The sequence below is a fragment of the Vigna umbellata genome, chromosome 6, assembly GCF_029865625.1.
Source record: "Vigna umbellata cultivar VRB3 chromosome 6, Vumbellata_1.0, whole genome shotgun sequence".
NCBI classification, from domain to species: domain Eukaryota; kingdom Viridiplantae; phylum Streptophyta; class Magnoliopsida; order Fabales; family Fabaceae; genus Vigna; species Vigna umbellata.
This window is the reverse complement of record NC_142170.1, coordinates 23016001-23026368: the sequence shown is the minus strand read 5'-3', so window position 1 is coordinate 23026368 and position 10368 is coordinate 23016001. Positions and strand designations below refer to the sequence as shown.

General features: G+C 32.8%; 1 non-coding gene and 1 pseudogene across 1 annotated transcript; one reads left to right on the top strand and one right to left on the bottom strand.

Annotated features, from left to right (window-relative positions):
- Nucleotides 1-2920: 2920 nt before the first annotated feature.
- Nucleotides 2921-9274, bottom strand: LOC124838881 (uncharacterized; annotated as a pseudogene).
- LOC124838883 (small nucleolar RNA R71) lies at nucleotides 5163-5269 on the top strand. Its single transcript, XR_007028879.1, has one exon. It is a non-coding gene; the product is annotated as a small nucleolar RNA R71 (small nucleolar RNA).
- Nucleotides 9275-10368: the final 1094 nt, after the last annotated feature.

Sequence of the window (10368 nt, the reverse complement as noted above, 5' to 3'; positions counted from 1 at the left end):
GAGGCTCATGTTCTCCTCATCATCAGAATCATCATCTTCAATCCTTTTAGATTTCTTTCCTTTGGAGATTTCGGACTTGAAGGCTAGTGTCTTTCTTTTGCCTTGATCTTCTTCAGCCGTTAATCTTCTCAACTCAAGTTCATGCTCACCGGAGTTTCCCAAACAAAATTGGCATTGACATTTGAGTGAGATTTTGAGACTCAGAGATGGCAGTCACCTTTGGTTGCCACGACCTGTCCAATGATTTCAAAATTTTTACATTCAATTCATCAGTATCAAAAGTCTTACCCAACCCTGTCAAGTGGTTCACTATGTGAGTGAAACGCTTCTGGACATCAAAAATTGTTTCTCCAGGTTGCATTCTGAACATCTCATACTCCTGAATGAGAGTGTTCTTCCTTGCACGTTTCACATCCTCTGTTCCTTCATGTGTGACTCTGAGAACTTCCCACATTTCCTGTGCTGTCTTACACACAGAAATTCTATAAAATTCATCAAGGACAACAACAGATGAAATAATATTACTAGCTTTAATATCAAACTGAGCTCGTCTATTTTCTTCATTAGTCCATTCAAAAAATGGCTTTTCTACTTCTACACCTTCAACTCTGTTTTTAGGAATATAAGGACCATTTTGTACAGCTTCCCAGATGCCTCTGTCAATAGACCCCATAAAAATTTCCATTTGGACTTTCCAGAACGCATAGTTATCACCAGTAAAAAGTGGTGGTCTGTTAATAGAAGCACCGTCGACATATACAAGATGTTGGTTGTGACCGGCCATTTTCGCAAATTTTGAAAAACTATCAAAGCAAGCTCTGATACCAATTGAAGGTTGGTACCAGACAGAGTGTAACGCAGCGGAATAAAACTGGAGTAGCAGAAAGCGTGTTCGGTCACCTTTTTTAAAATAAATTTGTTCGTTTTTAGAAAATCAATTTTCTTTCAGAAAATTTATCGAACAGTTGATATGCGTAAAAGATAAAGAGTGTAGGGAATAGAAAATCACACGAGTAATTTTTATACTAGTTCGATTCAACAGAATCTACATCCAGTCGTTAATCACTATAAAAAGTGATTAACAATTCCACTAAAAAGATGTTTCACAGATTACAACAAATAATGAATAAAGCAGATAAATAAACCTTCCTTCAACGAACGAACTGGAAGAAGAACACTCTGCCAACTCGAAGAGAACCGCTCCGACTATCGACAAACGAAACGCGACCTTCTCCTATTCACGAGACCAGGCAGAGCACCTTGCTTACTCGAAGAGAGCTTGCTCCGACTATCGACACACGACACGCGAGCCTCTCCTGTTCACGAGACCAAGCAAGGGAACTTGAACTATAGCTTCTGAGAACTTCCTCTGACAAACAGTATTCTGCAAGAGCTTCTGTTCAATAACGTTGCTAGTGATCTTCACAGAAACCCAATATATAGCTAGCTGTTCTGAATATCTAAGGTTAAGTCTCAACTGCCACGAATAATCAATTATTGTAAGTGATAATCGATTATTCAAGTCCGTTACAGGTTTTCAAAAAATGTGATAATCGATTATTGACATTCCATAATCAATTATGGCAATAAAAAAATGCAAGTTTTTCAAAGTTACAAGACTTTCCTACTATATTTAATTTATACAAATTGGTTTTAAATAATTCTAATATCTTCTTCAACTAAAACTTCTTGCAGCATCATCAAAACAATTTTCTTCAAGATTTACCAATACTCCTTATTGGTAACAACCATTATATGATCCGAAACAAGAATAATGCATGACCAAATCATTCAATTAATGCAATTATGTATGCAAATGGCCTAAACTAAGATATGAATGCAATTACATTTTATTTACTCATCAAAATACCCCAAGCTTAGACATTTGCTTGTCCTCAAGCAAAGAGAATTTGACTACACAGATTGATAATGCACACAGAATGATTAATGAATTTAAATGGAAATATACCCTCTCATCTCAAGTTGAGTTCAAACAATGATATTCCTCAAGCACACACTTCACAATGTTTTTAGAATGATGACTAGCTTATTGGGTCCCTAAGTGCAATTACGTAGTTGAGGTATGACACTAGACCCCGAGGTAGATAATATTTGGCATTTTAGTTTCTTTTGAAAAATATTTTCTATTAGGTTCCTCACTTAGAAGACACTTACCTGCCAACTAAGCATGGATCTTTCACTCAATTTTTTTCTTTTACTTGCCACACTCAGTCTCAAAGGAGTGTCTCTTCCCCAGTAACATATAGTCTCAAAGGGGTATCAATTTATTCACTCAATATTTGTTTTTTTTTTGTTTTTTTTTACAGCCAATTCTCCAATAACCAAGTGTAGTGAGTGTCACCATAGAAACCTAACAAAAAATATTTTCTATCTTGTACATTTCAAAAATTATCTTCCTTAAGTGTCATAGTGCCAAGTCTCATTGTGTAGTGTGTGAAGTTTCCCAACAAGCAATCAGAAATATATAATCACAGTGTGCTTAGAACATGCCATTGTACAAATATAGGCTCAGAGTTAAGATGATACATTTCCATTTAAACATGAGATGTAATATGCAAATGTAACAATGATGTAAGATGTCATGCACAAGAACACCCCAAGCTTAAATATTTACATGGTCCCCAATGTATAGAAAGTAAAAAGTATAGGGGTTACAACTCACAAGATTACTGATGATGAGAGCGAAGCATGGTGAAAACTTCTTGCAAGAGTTGTTCCACATTTTTTTTATGGAGAAGTTGAGTTTCCCGATAATGTATGAACTCTTGATAATTTTGGAGTTGTTGAGTTTGGAGTTCAATAATGTAATGCTGGAGACAAGCAAGTGTGTCAACAAAGGAGGGTATAGAAACAAGAGGAATTTGAGAGGAGGGTCTTCTTCTTCTCTCTCTCTCTCTTTTTAAAACATAGAACTAGTGATGGTCATTTCCATGGGGTGATGCGAATGTGCTCCTTTCTTGGGTACAACATGAACGAAACTCACCCATTCACTATCAGAAATTGGATAGATAATGCCCGCATCTAATAGTTTAATTACCTCTTTCCTTACCACTTCCTTCATAATGAGGTTGAGCCTTCTTTGTGGTTGACACATAAGTTTAAAGTCGTCTTCCAAATAAATTTTATCCCTAGTAGGACTAATACCTTGCAAATCCTCAATTTTCCACCCTATGGCAAATTTATACTCTCTCAACACCCTTAAAAGTTCATCTTCCTTAGTAGTAAGTTCACTGCTCACAATTATGGGGTTAAGCTTCTGCTCGTCTAAGAACCTGTATTTGAGGTGAGAGGGAAGTTGTTTCAATTCTATCTTAGATGTATCTTTTTCTCTGCTCTCACTCTTGTGTAGGTCTTCTATCCCTCTTGTGGAACTGACTAATGGCTTGAGAACTTCTAATTGATGCACACACTTCACTACCTCTTCATCATTAACTTTTGTACTCAACTCTTTTGCTTCCATTCTTGGCAGTAGAGCTCTCTCAAATGGATTCTTCCTTACATGGTAATATACCTCCTCTAACACAAGAGACTCAATTATTTCAGCCTTGAAACAATCCTCTTTGTCGAATTTATGTTTCACTGCTTCATTTATAAAGAATGTGACTTTTTCATCTCCTACTCTTAATATCAATTCACCTTGTTCTACATCTATCAATGCTCTTCCTGTGGCTAAAAATGGTCTTCCTAATATAAGTGGGACTTTAGCATCTTCCTCCATGTCAAGAACCACAAAATTAGCTGGAAAGATAAATTTATCCACCTTCACTAAGACATCTTCTACAATTCCATAAGGATAAGTGATTGAACGATCTGCCAATTGTAAAGTTATCATAGTAGGCTTCACTTCTCCAATACCCAGCCTTTTAAAAATGGAAAAGGACATCAAATTGATACTTGCTCCAAGGTCACACAATGCCTTACCCCCCGTTATATTTCCAATCTCACATGGAATGACAAAGCTTCCTGGATCCTTCAACTTGGGAGGTAATTTTTGTTGAATTATTGCATTGCACTCCTCTGTGAGCATAATTGTTTCATCTTCTTGAAGCTTCCTTTTCTTTGACAACAAGTCTTTCATGAATTTAGCATAACTTGGCATTTGCTCCAATGCTTCAGCAAATGGAATATTAATGTGGAGCTTCTTAAAGACATCAAGAAATCTTGCAAATTGCTTCGCTTGTTCTTGCTTTTTCAACCTTTGAGGGAATGGAATTGTAGGAACATACTCACGCATTTTACTTCCACTCTCTTGATTCTTTTCTCCCACATTCTTCTCCTCACATTTTTTCTCAACTTCATTTTCTTCTCTTTCTTCTACTGTTTCATCAACTATTTTCTTTTTCTCTCTCTCCCTCTCACTCCTTTTTTCATTCTCTAACACTCTTCCACTCCTCAATTGAATTGCCTTACATTGTTCCCTTGGGTTTGGTATGGTGTCACTAGGGAATGTTCCAGGAGATCTCTCTAAGAGTTGTCTTGAAAGTTGACCAATTTGGTTCTCCAAATTTCTTATTGAAGCTTCATGGTTCTTGAAGTTAGTCCTTGTCTCATTCATGAAATTAGAAGTCTGCTCCACAAAGGTAGAAGTTTGCATAGTTATCTTCTCTAATGCGTTTTCCAACATAAACATCTTGTTTCCTTGATTGCTAGGTTGTGCTTGATATTGATATGGAGGTTGTGATTGATTAAATTGGATTGGGTTACTCCAAGGTCTAGTTGGTTGGTGTCTCCAATTTGCATTAAGGTTGGTAGAAAACTGATTTTGTTGTTGTCCCACTGCATTCACATGTGCCTCTTGTTGAGTGGCCTGACATTCACCATTCTGATGCATTCCTCTACAAAAATCACATACTGGAGTTATTGTATTAACATTATTTGCTTGCATATTTCCCAGCTTCTGAGTCAAATCCAGCTTGTTTTGGGCTAGGATAGCATCCAAAATATTAACTTCCAACACTCCAGCTTTTCTATTTTGGCAATCAAACTGCATACTCACTGTGTTGTTTGCCATTAGCTCAAGAGTCTCCAAAGCTTCCTCTAGAGTTTTTAGATAAAATGATCCTCCACTTGCTGCATCCAAAATTGCTTTAAAAGAGGGTGAAAGACCATTATAGAAAATCTGCACTTGCAACCATCCTGGTAGAGCATGATGTGGACACTTCCTCATTAGTTCTTTGTATCTTTCCCATGCCTCATATAAGGATTCAGTTTCTTGCTGCATAAAGGTAGTGATCTCACTTCTCATTTTAGCTTACTTGGACGGAGGGAAGTATTTGGTTACAAATTTGGTAGCCATATCCTCCCATGTCGAAATACTCCCTTGAGGTTATGATTGAAGCCAACTTTTAGCTTTATCCCGTAGTGAAAAGGGGAAAAGTCTCAAGCGAATTGCATCATCTGAAACTCCATTAATCTTCAACGTATAAAAAAATTCTCCAAGTGAGAATTAGGATCTTCTGAAACTGCACCTCCAAATTGATTTTGTTGGATGACTTGTAACAATGCAGGCTTGATTTCAAAATTGTTGGCTTGAATAGGAGGTCTCACAATGCTCCCTTGATAATTGTTAGGATTTGGCATAGAATAATTACGAAGAGTCCTTCTCAAAGGTTGTTCTTTTGCCATTGTTGATGTCTCCTCTTCTTGCTCAATGGATCCAAAAGTATATTCCAAATTGTTCAATCCAAAATGTATGTTTATAAGATGTTCCAGAATCTTTAATTGAAACACGTGTCCAAATCTAATAATATATTTCGAATTATGTAATTTGTAACTTAAAACTTCTAAATGCTACACCCACGAGAAAGGTGCAAGTGATTCCGATGAAGGAATAAGAAAATGTGAAATTAGAGTTTTAAGGCTTTTAATACATTTTTAATAAGGGTAAAATGAGGATATGATAATTTATGGGGGTACTGGAAGAAAAAAGGTGTAGAAAGAATTGTCCAGTAGGTATTGGGCGTAGTCATGTTTTCTTAATATTTTCTCAACAGCTTTTACTTCCAGTACGTCACAATTTCTTTGAGCACCACCTTTCAAAATGACCATTTTATTTTCATAAAAGTGATCTTCAAATTCTATGCTTCAAAAACATTCTGAAACAAAATTTTAGGAATGACATTTCTGGAACATATGAAATACATTCTAGAACAAGTTTTTCAAAATAAAATATACAGAACATATTTTTTGAAATGTATATAATGACTTCTGCAATGAATTTTTCAGAAATCTCTGCATGAACTAAATTTTGAAAAGAGTTTTTTGAGAATATATGCAATGGGTTCAAGCACATTAAATACATTCCAAAAGAGCTTTATGGAACGAGTTTTATTTTATTTTCTTTGACATTTGTCTCTTTTTCTCTCAGTACAATGTTTTTCCTCTTTCTCTGTAGCCGTGGTGATGGTGAAAGCAATGAGACTGATGATAAGGGAGACAATGGTTACAATTGTACAATGTGTGTACATACATACATATATATATATATATTAGTGTTTAAATACATTTGTTTATGTAAATAAAAATAATAAATGTATGTTAATATAAGAAAAATTTTACAAATAATTTATGTAAAAGGAAATTTCAATCTAGTAGTGATTTTGAAACATATAATTAAAGATATTAAAATTTGGTAAAAGTTCCACAACGAAATTAGATTATATATAGAGAGAAGGAAAGTTTTTGTGAAAGTAGATTTTAATCTAACAGTTCATTTTGAAACAAAATATTATTTAATTAATAAAAATTAAATAAGTTAATGTGTCACAAAATTTACAATTATAATTTATAATTATGTATAAATATATGAATAACAATTTTCCGTTGTTCGCAATATTTCTTTTTCAAATTTATCCTTTAAATAATTTTTTTAAATAAAATAATTATTTTATCAATTTTATCGTTTCTTTAAATTTAACTATTTTCTTAATTTAAGTTTTTAAATTTAACAACATTTTTAATCATAAAAATAATTATAAAATAATTGAAAATTATTTGTAATAAAATTAAAAAAATATTTATATTTAATATCATAATTATAATAATCAATATAATAATAATTTTATTAATTTTTATTATCATAAATAAACCATAGTAGCACATTGTTTTACAAATATTACATAAAGAGATTCCTTATTTTGATATACTGGTTTTCAATTTTACCCTTTAAATATTTTTTTAAATAAAAATAATTATATTACCAATTTTATCTTTTATGTGACTGTTTTCCTTTTAGTTTAACCAGCTTTCTTTTCAATTTAACAGGTTTTTTTCTAAAATTTAATTTTTTTAAAGCTATAATAAAAATTTATCTATACAAAAATAAGCGTTAAATATGTTTTTAGTCTCTTAAATTTTAGTACAAATTAGAATTAATCTTTTTTAAAACTTTGGCCTAATTCAGTCTCCTAACTATAAAAATATGTAGATTTAGACTTTTTAACTAAATTTTGATAGGTTTAATTGACATTTTAAACGCGTTTCATGATAGCATTTCAGTTATTTATATTGTTTAAAATATTTTCATTTCAATATTAATTAAACATGTTTGAAACATCAAATAAATCTATTTTTTTTCTAAAATTTAATTTTTTTAAAGCTATAATAAAAATTTATCTATACAAAAATAAGAGTTAAATATGTTTTTAGTCTCTTAAATTTTAGTAAAAATTAGAATTAATCTTTATTAAAACTTTACCCTAATTCAGTCTCCTAACTATAAAAATATTTAGATTTTGACATTTTAACTAAATTTTAATAGGTTTATTTGACATTTTAAACGTGTTTCATGATAGCATTTCAGTTATTTATACTGTTTAAAATATTTTCATTTCAATATTAATTAAACAACATGTTTGAAACATCAAATAAACTAAAAAGAATTAAGTTAAAATGACTAAGCCAGACAATTCTAAATTTGATTATAAAAATTATTTAAATTTAATTTAATAATTATAATATTAAGGATTTTATTATTGTTTTAATCATAAGAAAAGGCGATCATACAAACACATAGCGCATGTGTTTTCAGTAGTATATAATAATGAAAACACATGTACTACGCACATGTGGCAATTCTTTTATTCTAACAAAAATTAATATAATTATAAAATAATTTTACCAAAAATTATTATAAAAGTAAATCTTTTTTATAATTTTTTATTATAAATAATTATTTAAATTTAAAAAAGTAGTTATTAAAAATTATACAATGACAAAATAATTATTAAAATTTATCAAAAATAATTAAAATTGAATTAAGATTATTAGAGTCTAAAAAATTGTGTTTTAAAATTGGTAGTGTGAAGAGCTAGAATCATCTGACGCAAGGTGAAGCAAAACTCTTTTTCTTAGGTCATTATGGAGCACCTCTAGTATATTAGGAGTATTTAGACCTTGTATTAAGGGTCAAGTAGTGTAGGATTTCTTGTTAGGCATTGTATTAAAGGCCAACTAGTATAGGATTTTTGAACAATCTTGCTTAAGTTGTAGGGTAATAGTTGTGCCTAGCTTAAGCTAATCTTGGGTGATTAATTTTGTAACCCTAGTTTAGTGGAGGATGTCCCACATGAGACATGGTGGCAATATGGCAAGCTCTTAGTGAAAAGTTTTCGTACAAAGGTAGTGACCATATGTCATTTTAGTTGGGAACTTTTGCTAAACTGACTTTTAACATGACAAGCTCTTAGTGGAGAGTTTTCTTACAATGTTAGTGGTCATATGTCATTTTCCTAGTGGAGAACTTTTGTTAAAGTGACTTTCCACATGGCAAGCTCTTAGTGGAGAGTTTTCTTATAATGTTAATGGTCATGTGTCATTTTCCTAGTGGAAAACTTTAGCTAAAGTGGTTTTCACATGACAAGCTCTTAGTGAAGAACTTTTCTTACAAAGGTAGTGACCATGTTTCATTTTCCTATTAGAGAACTTTTGCTAAAGCGACTTTCCACATGGCACTCTACGAGTGGAGAATTTTTCTAGAACTTAGACTGCTGCATGTCAAGCTCTCCTTAACCAAGATAGGATTTTTAGGGCTTTGTGCAAGATAGTGTTTTAGGGTTTTGGTCTACACTGGAGACACCTTCATATATAACCTTGTAAACCCACTTGAGAATTATAATATTATGCTGCCAAATTATTTATTCAATCATATATCTCTCAAGTCAAGGCTAGAGCATCACATGTGGTCTCCTTTAAGCACCCTTCTCTAGAGTTGGCCTAACCTCTCAAGAGAATTCTCTCCAACCAGCTCTTGCATTTGCGCCAATCTCACCTTTATGGTCTCATCTTCATGCTTTGGCCCAACCTAGCTTAAAGAGGATCCTATCATTTGGTATCAAGAGATTTGGTTCTACAAAACATAAGTTTCTTAGTCTTACCTATCTTATTTCTTTTATTTGTTGTCCATGTGTTGTTCTTTATTATCTCATTTTCAAGTCCAAACTAGAAGGAGTTCAAAAACTTTCATACAAATCACACATTTTGAGGAATATAGTAGGATTGCGACCCAATTCTACCAACCTCCTCCACCTAGAAGGTATAAAAGGGAGCATGAACAACCAGTAAGAGAGATTAGGGTATACCTTCCTTATTTCCATGGGAAAGAAGATGCTGAGACATGCATAGATTGAGAGATGAAAGTAAAACAACTTTTTGAGTGCCAATAATAGAAGAAAGTAAAGTTGTCTCAGTCACCCTAAGCTTGCAAGCAAATCCCATGTATTGGTGGACTTCCATAGTGAGATAAAGAACACTCTCCAACTCCCCTCAAGTCGAATATTGAAATGACTTGAAAAGTGTCGTAAGAAGAAGACACATACTTTCCAACTATCATAGGGAGCTAAATGACAAACTCCAAAGGCTTTAACAAAGGGACATAAGTGTAGAGGAGTACAGAAAAAAAAATGGAACTTTATATGATGAGGGTGGGAATTAGAGTGGGGGAAGAGACAACCATCTTTAGGTTTCTTAGTGGCCTTAATCTTTAAATTAGAGATAGAGTAGAATTTTTGCCTTACCAAGATCTAAATGACTTGGTACAAATTTGCATAAAGGTAGAGCAACAACTCTCGAGAAAAGGTTTGAAAGTTCTTCACTCTAACCCTAATACTAAGAAAGACTACAAGAGGGAGGGCACATAAGAGATAGAAGAGGAACCCTCTAGGAATCTAGGGAAAGGGAAAAAGAAGAGAGAAGAGAAAGGAAAAGAAAGACCAAGGGTGGGAACATCATCTCACACTCACATTAGTGAAGTAAAATGGTTCAAATGTCTTGGTAGAGGTCACATTTAATCATAATGCCCCACATAAAGGATCACGATCTTAAGGGGTAATGATGTATATAGTAACTAAG